Genomic DNA, 14,591 nt, shown 5'->3' with positions numbered 1-14,591 from the left:
ATGCAATGAAAAGATACTCTTCACTATAGCAAGAAAAGTGTCTAAAGGTTGGTTTAACAAACATGTATAAGATCTGGAAGCAAATATTTTAAACTCTGTTAAAAGACTAAAGATTATCTGAATAGGCGAATATCCATTTCTTACTACGAGAGAGGATGTGTCGATATTACGAAGTTATGTTTCCCACGAACCAATCATATATTGGAATCAACCAATTAAATATACTCAAGTCAAATTAAAATCTATCTGACATTTCAGGAACTTGATAAACTTACTCTAAAATTTTTCTGCAAGAATAAAGGATCATGAAGAGGTAGGTCAATTTGAAAATAAAGTATTAAAGAGAGGGAAGTTATTCTACCAGAAACTAAGACCCATTACAAACTCACAGGAATAAAAACAGTGTGGCACTGCTGCACGACAGCAAAATAGACCCGCGGAACAGGATAGAGACAGACACGTAAATGAGTGAAAACTTCGCATCTGGTAAAAGAAGTCCCACCACCCCCTGAGAAATGGATGGATAGTCTTTTTGTAAAATAAAATGTAGACAAATTTGGTTTTATAAAAATTAACCAAAATATCCCCCTCGAAATCAAAAGGCAATCTTTTGCAGCACAAGACAGAAAAAGGATTTTGATACACATGCCTATAAGTAAATATGAAAAATAATGAACCCAAAGAAAAAGAGGAAAACGTGTAAGATGACCACTTCCATAAAGTGAAAACAAGTGACTTATCAACACGTGCAAGGGATGTTCAATCTCACTGTTATTTAAAGAAATGTCCATTAAAAGAAGAAATATAAAGATTGACAAAGATTTAAAATTCAGTAATAGAATAATAGTATTGTTGATGTTACGGGAAAGCTGGTGCCATGGAACTCAGGTAACAGGAATGGATTTGCAGTCATTACAACTGTGCATTGCAATGGTCTTTGAGTCAACAATCGCATGTCTCGGAATCTGTTTTTCAGAGATGCTCCCACTTGAAGCAATGGTGACTGTACACGCATGCTGACTGCACCGTGTTTAACTTAGCAAAAGGCTGGAAACTATCCAATATACATCAATGAGAAGATGTTTAGATAAATCATGGTACATCCGCACAATTGACTACTATACGGCTACGCCAAAGGAAGAGATGGGGACCACTAGTCCTATCACACTGCAGAATGCGAGGTAAATCAGGACAGAGACTGGGAAGACAATTGACAATATCTATTATAACTGCAAATGTTTACTTAAGGGTCTTCAATGTGGGGGTGCGCTGAATAAAGTATGGAATGTTACCCAGCTTCATTAGGAAATAGCTCTATTCCTATGTGTCCTTCCAGAAAACGGCTAACCCGATGCCCACGTTTATGTGAACACACAGACTCTTCTTCCATACAAATGAGAGTATCTAAAACCAACACAGGTCTGCACATTAACAATATACTGTGAGGTTTTATCCACACTGTTGAGGGGATAAAACGAAGTTGCACACACCCATATATAAATATATACACATATAACAAAAGGTAGAAACTATATGGATATATACGGAGATGACTGATAGGCAGGTAGATGGATAGATAAGCAGATAGATGACCAATTGATATCTCTAGACATCCCCGGGGAGAAAGGGAGGGGATTCAGGGGGGTGGGAGGAATGTCGACGATAACCCTAGTCTTCTCTGTGATGTGTCATTTAGTACAAGAAGAACTCGTTCTCATTTGTTTTTGTAATTCAAAGCTCATTTTCCATGTGGTACATATACAAAGTGGAATGCTACCCAGCCTTCAAAAAGAAGGGAATTCTATCATTTGTGACGCCACGGATCAACCTGGAGGACCTTATGCCAAGTGAAATAAACCAGGCATGAGAAGACAAGTACCATGCGATCTCACTTATCTGTGTGACCTAAAATAGATAACATAGACATCACAGAAACAGAGAAGAGAATGTTGTTACCAGAGGAGGGAGAGAGGAAAGGAACAGGAAGATGTTGATGAAAGGGTACAAGTTTCAGTAAGACGGGAGGAATACGTTTTTGAGATCTACGGCATAGCACGGTGAGGACAGTTAACAATAATGTATTGCATTTTTCAAAATTGCTAAGAGAGTACATTTCAAATGTTCCCACCACAAAAATGAAAAGTATATGAGGGAATGGATATGTTCATTAACTCTGTTCCAAATTGTACACATATATCATAATTATATATTATACTCCATAAATATATATAATTAAAATGTGTCAATTAAAATTTAAGAAAATTAAAAATACACTCATTTCCAAAGCTCATATTTGAGAAAGAGAATCAACCTCACAGTATATTGTTAGTGTGCAGACCTGTGTCGGTTTTAGATACCCCCATCTGTACGGAAGAAGAGAGTGTGCACATAAACAAGCGCATCGAGTAGCTGTTTTCTGGAAGGACACACAGGAACCCATTGGTCACAGTCACTACTGGGGCGTGACGTAAGAAGTAAGCTTACATTTTCATAAACTCTGCTGGACACTTTTATTTTTTCACTAAGTGCATAATTTTTCTTGAAATTCTGGTTTTAAATGAATGAAAATGTTTCTCCACCTCACACAAAATGCTGTGCTGAGCAAATTCTTGGAGGGGAGGACGTCAACTCCAAACACCTGTCTAGTCCGATGCTTCCGTTGTATCCCCCCATTCTGGGCCTGGCTCAGACCTCAGAACTTCCCCCCTGAACCCTCATTCCACAGTGTGTGCCTTCCAATATCCTGTCCACACTAGCCCTAGAAAGAGCTTTCCGGTACCCAGATCTGACCTCTCCCTCTCCTGCTCAAAAACAACTCCTGGCTCTCCATTATCCTTGGGGTAAAGTTGACCATTAAAACTTCTCTCTCCCTCTGTCTCTGTCATCTCTCCGCAGACCTTTGCCAGCCTGTCTCCTTGACCTAGAGCACTGTTTCCCAACTGCACTCAAATGTCTACTGACCATCACTCAGGGACTCAACCGAGACACTTTTTAACTCCCAGTCCTGCTTCTCTTCCTCTCAACTCTATTCACGCTCCTGTGGGCTGGGAATGTCCTCATGGGGGACTGTTCCCCCACCAGACTGGGAGCACCTGAAAGGCACATCCCTGGCCTGGGTCCTTCCCAGGTCTCCAGAGCACAAAAAAAAGTGCTGGGCACAGAATTGGGGGTGGGAAGGCAGCGTGGGAGTGTTTGCTACATGGAGGCTGGGTGGGTGAGTGACCCAGGTGTTCTGGATAGGAGATGGACGACTTTTACCTCTGGGTCTCCTTTGTGAATCCCTGGACTGGACAGTCGGGTAGGAATTAGGGCACAGAGGAGCAAACTCAGCGAGTGAAGCTGTTTAAAGCAATGATATTTCACGGAGAAAAGAAAGGGAGCGGAGACGAAGTTCATTAATGATCACGTGCTGAGTGGCATCATTAGCCCTCACACATTGTTAGTAATTCTCTCAGCAACCCCAGTCTTTCTGTCCTCCAAACCTGCAAACATTCCCCTGATAGCCAACTGAGTCCCAAGTCCTGCCTCTGGGCTCTGCTCCAGTTACCACTAAGAAATACCAGTAGAATCAAGAAATACAACTTCTCTCCTCCCCACCTGGGCAGCAGAGCCAATGAGAGGGGCTCAGGAACGGCCATGAGGACCTGCACTCACCATTCAATCTCTTTGGGCTCGCGGTCCCTCAGAAGCTCTTGCACCTCCTGCCGGCAGCGCTCCTGGTATTCTGGTTGCCTCGCAAGGTTGTACAGGACCCAGGAGAGGCCACTGGCCGTGGAGTCATGGCCTGAGGTGCAAGAAGGTTGACGTGGGTCTCTGAGCTGCTTCAGCACCAGAGGGGTGGAAAGTGCCCTGACATGGAGGCCCTCAGGGAGGATGGGAGTGATGGAGTGATCAGGGTTCATCCATCGCATCCCTGGGATGGAGAAACCCCTACCCCCACTGTAGTCCCACACTGGACCCTCACCCGCAAACATGAAGTTGTCAGCCTCCGCTCTTATGTCCTCATCTGACAACTGCTTTCCATCTTCATCCTGCAGACAAGGCAAAACCCAATAAATCACACTAGCTCTGAGACTCCTGGGTCTAACCTGAGACAGTCTCTGAGGATGCATCCTCCTTCCAGAAACCCAAACCCACCCTGCACTCCTAGATCTCTCCTGGACACCATAGCCAGAGCCCTTGCCTGGTGGGCTTCCTCTGTGACTGCCTTGCCCCCTCTTTTATCCCTGGTGTGAGGAATCAGTGATCCATGAATAGTTTTATGTTCCTCCACAATGAGGACTTTTGGAGAAAAAAATTACTGGCAACCTGGTTTCCGGATATTTAAATGGCAATTTGCCTTGGAGCTTAGAAATTAAGTGTTGTTACAAAGATATTTGCTCACCTTCCAGGATGATAAACACAAAGAATCTTATCTCCCCTGAAGACATTTTTCTTATAAACCCATAGTCATTGCCATCTCACTGGAGAGTGGTTTATACTCCACAAGAAAGCTCCCCCTCTCTCTCTCTCTCTCTCTCTCTGTCTCTCTCTCTCTCTCTCTCTGTCTCTGGAAGGAAGAAGGCACAAACGTGCGAGCTGTTCTCTATGAGCTCCAAGACTCATAATGAGGGGGCCCCTCTGCTGCGGTGGAAATTCTGGTGCAGTAAGAGGTAAAAACAGTGCATTGCCCTAGGAGCAAATTGGGAGTGGGGAGTCGGCACTGCAATCCAACTCTGGCTGCTGCCATTGCTGTGAATAATAAATAGGCTGCTCTGATCCAGGGGTCAGGCGCATGTGTCAGCTTAGATATAGACATAGACAGAGACACAGATACATGGATACACGTAACAACGTGGCAGACTAACATAATAACCTGTAAACGAAGTAAAATCTGAGGCTCGTCATAGTTTCAGACGTAGCAGTCCCCTGCTGGCTGCCCTTCATAGACTCCTCCCCAAAACCTATCTCTGACTGCTCCCTTCCTGACTCAAATAATTTCCATGCTCCCCAGAGCCCACTGGGTCAAGTTCAAGTTCTTGGATTTGACATTTGACATGAAGCTCCCCATTCTATCTCTTGAGTTCAGATCTCAGGAAGCCCACCTTGCTCAGCAGGAGCACATCAATGAAGTCCAAAGTCTTGGTCTTGGCTTTGGCCTTGAGGAAGTCATCAAGACCCTGACTGGGGAGGGTGCGGCGTCGCTCCTGGATGACGGCATCTGTGAAGTCGTGCACCAGGCGGCAGGCCTCGCGGAAGCGCTGTCCATCGCGGGTGAGATAGTACAGGAAGTCCATGTACAAGAGGATGTTCTCACCTCTTTTTTGTATGAGGGCACTGAGCTCCACAATGGCGGTGATGTATTCACTGGGCTTCCTGCAGGATGAGGCAATGTGGAGGAAACAACTCAACACACCTGAATCCCCAGGAGCATTTCCCACCAGCAGGCAGGATCTACCTCCCATCAGGAAACTGAGTCTCCAGAAACAGATGGCCCCACAGATACACAGAGGGCATCAGCCATGAGACTTGGCTCTCCAAACCCTCTTCTCTGCCTGCATCCACCTCTGTGAGCTGCCTACGTACCACTAGGCAGCCAGAGCATAGTACAGCTTGGACATCGTGCCCCTCCTCCTCTCTATCTCCTGCCCAGTATCCAGTCCTGCCCCTTGTCCTTCCCAAAACTGTACACACAGCTCAGATGTTATCAGATTCCACCTGGTCCATGGCCCAGCCCCCACCATAGCCTCTTGAATACAAAGTGAACTCCATCTAGTGTCTACATGACAGTCAGTTCTCCACAGGGCTCAGCTTTGACCATGTCCAGTATAAGCTTCAATGGCTCCCTGGAAACCTCATAATAAATTCATACCCTTTGCCTGACTTTTCAGTGTGCTTGAGATCCAGCCCCTGTCTACCTCTACTATCTCACTTCTACTGTCTGCTGCACATGCTCTACTCCTCCCAACCTCCCTGCCTTCACCCAAACATTTCTACGTACCCCTCCCTCTCCTTCAAAGTCCAGCTGTGACGTACCTGCTCCAGAACAGCTCTTGTGGTTGTCCTCAGTCCTCCCTCGCCCACCTACCCCCTTGGGTCCACAGCTCAAGTTCCCAGGCCCTGGGCAAGGACTCACTCCTGACAATGGCTGTCGAAGCTGAAGACGCATTTCTGCAGACTGTCCAAGGTCATGAGGCTGATGTGCTCAAACATGTCCAGACAGGCACTGCCCTCTGAGGCCAGGCGCTGCCACTTGGCCTGGCCAGAGAAAGGGACAGAGCTGGGGCTGGGCCTTGGCTCTTTGGAGCCCCTCCTCAACCCCAAACATCAGGATGGACACATTCAGAACCAGGCTCTTTGTCCTCTGGCCCAGGTAGCCATCTCCGGGAGGCCCCGGCTTGGGTGAAAGCAGAAGCTTTTACTATTAGGAGATGAAGACCCCATGGCTGGGAACAAGAGACCTGAGTTGACGTTTCAGCTCTGCATCCTATGCTGAGTGTGCCCTTGGGCAACCCAGTGCCTTCCCTTAGGTCCCACCTGTCAAATCTTCAGGAATATTTAAGTTGACCTGCTTTGGTGCCAGATAAACCGGGTTAAAATCCCTGCTCCACCACCCCAGGACTCACTACATGGGTAGACTTGAGCAGCCCCTCTAATCTTTCTGGACATCAGTTTCCTCTTCTGTAATGGGGTAAGAAGGCACTCTAACTCACAGGAGCATTAAAATTAAATCGGAGAATTTATATCATGTCACTGGCACAAGGAATCATTTCTGTCACATAGTGAGTGCTCAAAAATGTTGGCTGTCCTCATATTTATTGTTATAAATGGACTGCAAAAATATCCCTATGTTGGTAGAAGTAGTCTTCCATGGGCCCTGAGCATCCTTGCTGGGCATGTCAAGAATGCAAAGACCAGTGATCTTAACCTACGTCATTTCTCCACCCTGTGTTTGAAGAGAAGAACCTTGAGGGATAAGGTAATGATTCCCCTGGACACATACCAGGCTGTGTCTGCTTGCTGTAAAATCAGATTCCCTAAGCCTAGTGCTCCTCCCCTGCACCGCAATGGACTCCAGGAACAGGCATCGATAGGATCCCGCCTGTGTCACCCACGTGGGATTGAGCGGCTTGGAAAAAGGAGGCAAACCAAGAAGAAGCACGTGCTGTTGTGCCGTGAGTAGTAAACCACCCTTTGTCTCTGACCCTGGAGTCTCTTGTCTGTGGCAGAATCCATGGAAAAGTAACACGCTAACTTATAACCTTGCGAGTAAGAAAAAAATCCTAGGCAGTTCAAAAACTCCATATCCCACCTGGAAACCATTCTTCTAGGTGAATTATCAGAAAAATGGAAAAGCAAACACCACATGTACTCACCATTAAAATGGAACTTATTGATCAACACTTACGTGCACATATGGAAATAACATTCATCAGAAATCCGGCGGGTGGAAGGGGGCAGGAGGTGATGGGTAACTCACACCTAACGGGTACAATGCCCACTACCTGGGTGCTGAACACACTTACAACTTTGACTCAAATGGTACTAAAGAAATTTTTGTAACCAAAATGTTTGTACCCCCATAATAATCTTAAATAAAAATACAAAATATATACAAAAATCTGTAGCACCAATTCTCCACATCTCCCAGTGCCCACACCCTTTGCAGTGTCATTTTTCAGCAATTTGCAGTCAGAGACGGAGTCTATTTTACCCACCACACTTTCATTTTGTGCCAGACCTTTGAGTTTTTTTTTTGGCCAATATGATGTGGAAAATGATGACACAATAACTCTACTGAGCTCCAAGAGGCATTGCAGCCTCCTCTCACTCCCTGGGAGCCCTGTATCTGCCATGTGGACAGCCGGGGATCCCTTCTGGAGGGAGAGAATCGCGTGGAGGAAAGTCCAGCTGTCCCTGCTGAGGCCATCCTAGATCAGCCTGATGCCCGCCGAGCCCAACACAGGTGAGAGACTGAGCCAGGATCAGCAACGCTGCCACCTGGCCCACAGCTGATCACACACCCTGAGTGACCCCTTCCACAGCCACAAGAACCAGCCCACTGTCCCCCAGACTTATTACCAATGACGAGCACATTGATTAAACCAATGAGTTTGGAAGTGGTTTGTTTGCAGCAGTAGCTGCTGTGTAATCTTCATCATTGCTCTCTTGAGCTCACAGGGAGAGAAACAGACAAACTGACACTGTCTGAGCACCTGCTATGTGCCAGGGACAGGACACCATTACATCATCTTGACCTCCTCTTAAGTAGGGATTATTACACCCATTTTACAGATGAGGAAAGCAAGTCTCAGAGAGGAAGAATGACCAAGCCACCCAGCAGAGCCAGAACTCCAGATCAGACTGTCTGTGGTCCCTCACCCCAAGGCTTCAGCTAGGACCCCAGTGTCAAGGGACTTACGTGCATTATGCTCACAGTGTCATTGAAAATCTTCACATAGGGCTTCAGGATGTTGAAATGGAAGGCGGGAGTCAGCATGCGACGGTGGCGGCTCCACTTGTCACCGGCACTCAGCAGGAGCCCCTCCCCTAGTCGGGCAGCCAAGGGCAGTCAGCAAAGGCAGCACCTTGTCCTGCCCCACAAGGCTGTCCCCGCCCCACTACCCTGCAATTACTCACCCAGCCAGGGCTTTATGAAGCTGAAGAAGATATCGTCCTTCCGTACAATGATGGCTGACATCCATGAGGACAATCGGGGACATGGAGGGGGCAGTGGACAGGGTTGAGGTGGGAGCGGAGGCTCCCAGCCAGGGGTCTGTGCTCCCCCCATCAAGCCCAGCGTAGCAGGAAGGGGGCCAAGTGCAGACAGAGCAGGGAGGATGTGGGAGGGGAAGGGCCCAGACCAGGCTGCAGCAGACACTAGAGCAACACACAGGGCAGAGCACACACCATCATGCCTTGACATGGCCCCTACATGCCTCAGCATGTCTGCGAAAGCCGAACACAGCTCAACACCCTACATAACACCTTCCTAAGAACCTAGGATACCCTGTCTTCCCAGAACTCTCTGACGCCTCCTGACAGGGATCTCAGACATGTGACCTGACCCCGATGTGTTACAGGTCCTGACACAGCCACGACCCCCGTGACAAACCCTAAATGACCCAACATGGCATGAATTTCACCTGAAATGGTCTGACATGAGCTCAGCATGTCCCACGGTTGGGCCCCAGGTAGGATGGAAATATAATCTTGTTAATGTCCCAGATGTGGACCAGGTGTGAGCCAGACTGTGCCCTAGGAGTGATCTGAACATACCTTAAGACCTGCCTCAGACAAGACTCGTATCTCAGACAGCTCACGGAGTGGCCCTGGGTCCGAGACCTCAGACAAGCCCCAAATACGGCCCAGAGGTGACAAGCAGGAGAAAAAGCAAATCTCAAACATTTTGGACAAGAACCAGATAGGCCCCAGCATGTTCCAAGTGACTTTGGCTACAGCTGAGCCCCAGACCTGGTGATCGCCATGATTCCAGGTGTAAACCAGGTGTAACCAGGTGTAACAGGTACCAGATGCCACCTTGACCCAGGTGTAAATATACACGTGACAAGATGTGTCCATACAACAGACGTCACACAGACATGGTCAGACATGAGCAAACAGGACCAGAGGTCAGACAGAGGTCAGACAGGTCAGTCCAGGGGAGACAGAAGCAGTGTCTTCTCCGCCGCAGCCCCTCCTGTCTGCACTCTGGTCCCCAGTCCAGCTGGAGGCAGCACAGAGACCGCAGCAGTGGGCGAGCTGTGGCCAATGCAGTGTCCGTCTGAGCAAAGAGCACAGGTTTGATGCAGGTGGGTGGAAGATGAGGACAACCACATCCCACGGCCTCACCCGCCGGCAGCGACATCCCCAGAGGGGCTGACCAGGCCCTGCGTGTACAGGAGACCGTCCTACAAGCCCCGAGTCTGGAGAAGAGCAGATAGAACCCAATTCACAGTCTTCCAGGCTGCCAGGGAGAAGGACCTGCCAGGTAGAGATGCAGCCCCGAGCCCTGGGGAGTCCGTCCCGCATCTCATCAACCTCTGCGCTGAGCCTCCGCCTTGGTGTCCCCCTGCCATTCTCAAACGCAGCAACCAGGAGCCTCAGTGACAGGACAGGAAAAGCGATTCCCCGTTTGGATCCTGTTCTGGTTTGAATGTCTGCCCCTCGGAAACTCACGTTGAACGTGGATCCCCACGTGGCGGAACTGAGAGATGGGGCCTTCAAGAGGCGACTGGATCCTGTCGGGTATGCCCTCCTGAACACACTCATCCATTGAGGGGTTAATAAATTAATCTATTAGTGGGTTAATGGATTAATGGGTTGTCCCGGGAGTGGGACTGGTGGCTTTATAAGAAGAGGAAGGCAGACCTGAGCAAGCACACTCAGTCCCCTTCCCTGTGGTGCCGTCTGCCATGCTCTGACACAGCACACGGCCCTCGCTAGAAGCTGAGCAGATAGAACAGCTCAACCTCGAACTTCCCAGCCTCCAGAACTGTGAGTATAAATTTCTTTTCTTCATAAATCACCTAGTCTCAGCTACTCAGTTACAGCAACAGACGAACTAAGAGAGATCGCAAATGCCAGTTCACCTGGGCTGTCTCTCATCCCATTTTCCAGATAGAGAAACTAACACTCCCAATGACGAAGCCCCTCACCTGGGACCTCCCAGGTAGTCAGGGGCACACCTGCGACCTGAAGTTTGGTCTGTCTGAATCCAGGGCCTGAGTTCTTATCATCAAACTCCTTTGTGCCCAGAAAGAATAGCTCTGGAAGCCCCACACCTGCCAAGACTGGACAATCAGAGTCACAGTGAGTAGATGAGGAATTGGTCCTGTGACCCAGGCTAGGACAATCACAGTGAATCTCAGGCTACTTATGGAAGATCTGAGGAAAAGATGAGATTTCCAAAGGTTCTGGAACCCCTCAGGGACACCACGAGGAAAGGGTGGCCTTGCAAGAAAAAGTGGTACAGTAAAAGATAAAACCAAGAGGGACACAGATGGCTGAAGAGATTGAGACCTGGATCCAGCCTTGTCTGAAGGCCACTCTCTCTGGACTTTATGGTCAACAGATTTCTTTTCTTTGCTGAGATGACATGAGGATCAGTTTCCATCACTCACAACTGAAAGAGATGTCAGAAGCCAGAGAGGCCCAGGGACCTGCCCAGAGTCACTCAGCATTTTAGTGTCAGAGCCATAGTCTCTGTGGGATGCTGCCCGTTTCCCTGCTAAGCCTGGACTGTGCAAGGAAGGGAGGGCAGAGGGCAAGGGAAGGGCACCAGGCTGCAGTGGGGCTCCTTGGAGATTCCTGGGGCCTGGAGCAGAAGAGCAATGAACTTAGGGCAGACGAGCCACTGGGTGGGGAAGAAGGAGCTGACCCACAGGGGTGGCACTCATGCATGCGGCCCAGGTCCTCCACCAGCTGCCAGTTCTCCTCATTGTCCTGGACTTGGGCACATGCGAGGCTGACAGCAGGCCTGGCAGGGAGCCTGGAACACTAATGCTGCCACTGCGTCACCCTTCTTGCACTTAAAAAATTCCTCCTTATCAATCCAGACCCAGCTCCAGCAAATCCTCCTGCAGGAAACCTTCCAGCCTGTCCCAGCAGAAACTTAGTTCTCCTCTGAGCTGTCATAGTGCATCTTCCTCTGGTCCATTCCTGACCACATGAAGTTGGGGAGTCCCCCAGGACAAGGCCTTGAACTGACAGGCCTCCTGGGGCCCCAGTGGTGCCCAGGACACCAGGGCAGGGAGCAGAGGGCAGTGCAGGGAGGAGACCTTGAGGTGGGAGCCAGTGAGTACAGGAAGTGAAGAGGAAGGTGGCTGAGAAAAGGGGGTGGGAGGGGCTGGGGTCCTGCAGAGGCCACACAGAAGCATGGGAGAGAAGGCCTGGAAGCTCTTGGATGCGCCACGGCGCCCACCACCACTAGCTCTGCATGGTACCTGAGGCATTCAGGACAGGTCGGATGATGTCGGGGTGGCAAACATTGATGACGGGGAGGGTGGGGCCCAGCCAGAACTTAAAGCCCTGGGGGTAGGTGGCCACCAGCTGAGTCATATCTCTCAAACCCTCCTCTGTGTTCGTGACCTGCAAGCAAGACAGGGCCATCACCTCCTGTGATGGTTAATTTCAGATGCCAACATGACCGTGCTAAGGGTTGCCCAGATAGCTGGTAAACATTATTCTGCGTGTGTCTGTGAGAGTTTCCAGAAGAGACGAGGAGTTGAATGGGTAACTGAGGAAGGAAGATCCGTCCTCCCCAGTGTGGCAGGCACCATCCAACCCACTGAGGGCCCAGAGAGAACAAAAAGATGGAGGAGGGGACTTGGCTCTGTCTCCCAGAGCTGGGACATCCCCCTTCTCTAGCCTTGGACATCCGAGCTCCAGCTGCTCAGGCCTTCGGACTCGGACTGAGCGACAGCTCCGGCGCCCTGGGTCTCCAGCTTGCAGTCGGCACAGGGTGGGACTTCCCAGCCTCCGCAGCCCCCTGAGCCAGTTCTCATGGTAAATCCCCTCTTCTCTGTCCAGACCTCTACCAGATCTGTGTACCCCGTGGTTGTGTCTCTGTGGAACACTGACTAATACACGTCCCCAGGAGTGGCCACCGCAGGTCCCCCACAGCCTCTGGAGGTGGCGCAGACTTTGCAGTGAACGGCGTGTCTGGATTCTGCGGAGATGGAGGGGATTTCTGCTTCCTCCCGCCCCTTCTTTCCTGGGGCCATCTCCAAACGCCACAGGTGCATCCCAGGCAGAGGGAGGCGACATGCTGTCTGGCCATACATGGGCCACCTTGGCTCCACAGGAAGGGTTTTCTTGTCCTGGGAGTGGTTCTGGCCTGGGGACAGCCATATGGGGACGTCCCCACAGAGGGGGTTGTGGGCAGCAGTGTGACCTCAGGACGTGTCCCTAAGGCAGGTTTCCACATGCCCTCATGTCCTGGCTGGTGCACGTGGGCTTCAGTTCCTCCCCTGGGTAAGGGTCTGCACCCTGGGGACCTTCCAGCCTCAGCAGACCCCAGGGAGCAGAGGGGAGCTCTAACTGTCCATGTTGACCATGGCTCCCACCTGTGAGCACCTTCTGCGCATCAATCTCTGCATAGTGCATCTTGAGAGCTCTGCACTGAGCCTAAGGACATGCCCATCGCCCCTCCCATTGCAAATGAACCCACTGTGGCCACATCCCCCAAAGGAGAGACCAGGTCCAAGTCAGAGGGCAAGGTGTGGGAAGAGGGAGGTTGCGAAAGGCTCCTGAGAGGGGAAGCGAGTGGCCAACTCTCACACAGGTTGCGCAGCAGGGCCCATTGGGACATCTTAGTGGGGAAGAGCAGGATAAGAGGAGGGGGCCCAGGAAGGGCAGGGGTGGGACACTGTCCCCACCTGTCTTCTGGCCCAGCTGTGCCCCTGTGTGTTTGGGGGAGTGGGGGAGTCACAGCTCAGAGAGGGGCAGACACAGGACACGGGCCAGGCAGGGAGGTCCAGGCAGGGCCCCCCGGACACTGCCCCTCAGGTGGCCTCAAGTCCCGCGGTGGAGAATTGGGAACACCAGGGGTCCCTGCTCTGTGCAGCCCTCCCCGGGAGCCCTCATGGTGCACCAATGTGGGAAGACAGGCAGCAAAAGGGTGCTGAGCCGGCTGGGGTGGGAGGACAAGGAGGGGACAGAGGCCTGGGACGGCACAGCAGAGCAGTGAGGCAGTGAGCAGAGGAGTGAGTGAGCCGCCTCCCTCGCTTCTCTGCTGTCCCAGACCCCAGCCCACCTCCAGCCCCAGCTCCATGAGCCCCTTCCTGTCCTCGGGAAGTCCACCTGCCCTGACACCCCAGACCCGTCCTGCTGCCACACTCACCAGTCCGGCATGACCCAAGAACCAGTTTGTTTTGGGAGGCTCTGGGAAACAGCGGAGGCGGCGGCAGGTGTCATAGAAGGCGTAGGTCCAGGCCAGGACTCGGGCCAGGAGCCAGGAGGCCCCGACCAGCAGCAGCAACAGCCACGGGGAGGTGGCCAGGGGCCCCAGGCCCAGCCAGGCCAGGCTCAGCTGTGGCATCCTGCAGGGCAGACGGGTGCAGGGGGAGATCCTGAGGCCCAGGAGAGGGAAGGGGGCTCCAAGGCCAGGGCAGAGGGGCAGGGGCGGGAAGGGGAGGGCTCAGAGATGAGTAAACAGAGCCTGAGAGCTAAAGTCCAGAAAGGCCCAGCCTGAATCGCAGGGAGGCTGCCAGGGCTCAGTTTCCAGGAAACCACCATTCCCAGGGCCACCTCCCTGGAGGCTCCCCAGCCTTGGGCAGCCCCCCCTCTCCCAGGATGGGACCCTCCAGGCCCACCACCACAGCCCGGCACCTTCTCTCAGGAGCAGCTTGTCCACACAACCTCCTCTTCGCCCTGCTGGGTGGTCTTTGACCTGGACCCTGATGAAGGAAAGGCTGAGGGAGGCAGGGCGGGGCTGGGCCAGCCAATCCCTGCAGGCAGGGCCGCCTCCTCCCAGCCTGGGCAGGGGACCAAATCATGGCGTGGGGAGGGAGCTGGCTGCGGAGCGATCAGCTGGGGATGACACGGCCGAGGCACTGGATCCTCAAGTCTCAGCACCTCACCTGTGGGGTGAGGGGGCAAGTCAGGGGTGA

General features: G+C 51.4%; 1 protein-coding gene and 1 pseudogene across 1 annotated transcript in view; both read right to left on the bottom strand.

Moving 5' to 3' along the window:
* The window catches only part of LOC105827102, a 22,425-nt pseudogene extending 8,371 nt beyond the window's left edge, over positions 1-14,054 (bottom strand).
* Positions 1-14,334, bottom strand: part of LOC105827104 (phylloquinone omega-hydroxylase CYP4F2-like) — a 52,049-nt gene extending 37,715 nt beyond the window's left edge. Inside the window, exon 1 of the mRNA XM_012665127.1 lies at positions 14,311-14,334. The gene's annotated coding sequence lies outside the window, so the exon portion shown is untranslated. The remainder of the gene's footprint in view (positions 1-14,310) is intronic.
* Positions 14,335-14,591: the final 257 nt, after the last annotated feature.

This window comes from Propithecus coquereli, unplaced genomic scaffold (genome assembly GCF_000956105.1).
Source record: "Propithecus coquereli isolate 6110/MARCELLA unplaced genomic scaffold, Pcoq_1.0 Scaffold966, whole genome shotgun sequence".
Lineage (NCBI taxonomy): Eukaryota > Metazoa > Chordata > Mammalia > Primates > Indriidae > Propithecus > Propithecus coquereli.
The sequence above is the reverse complement of the archived record's forward strand: the minus strand, read 5'-3'. Positions and strand labels throughout refer to the sequence as shown.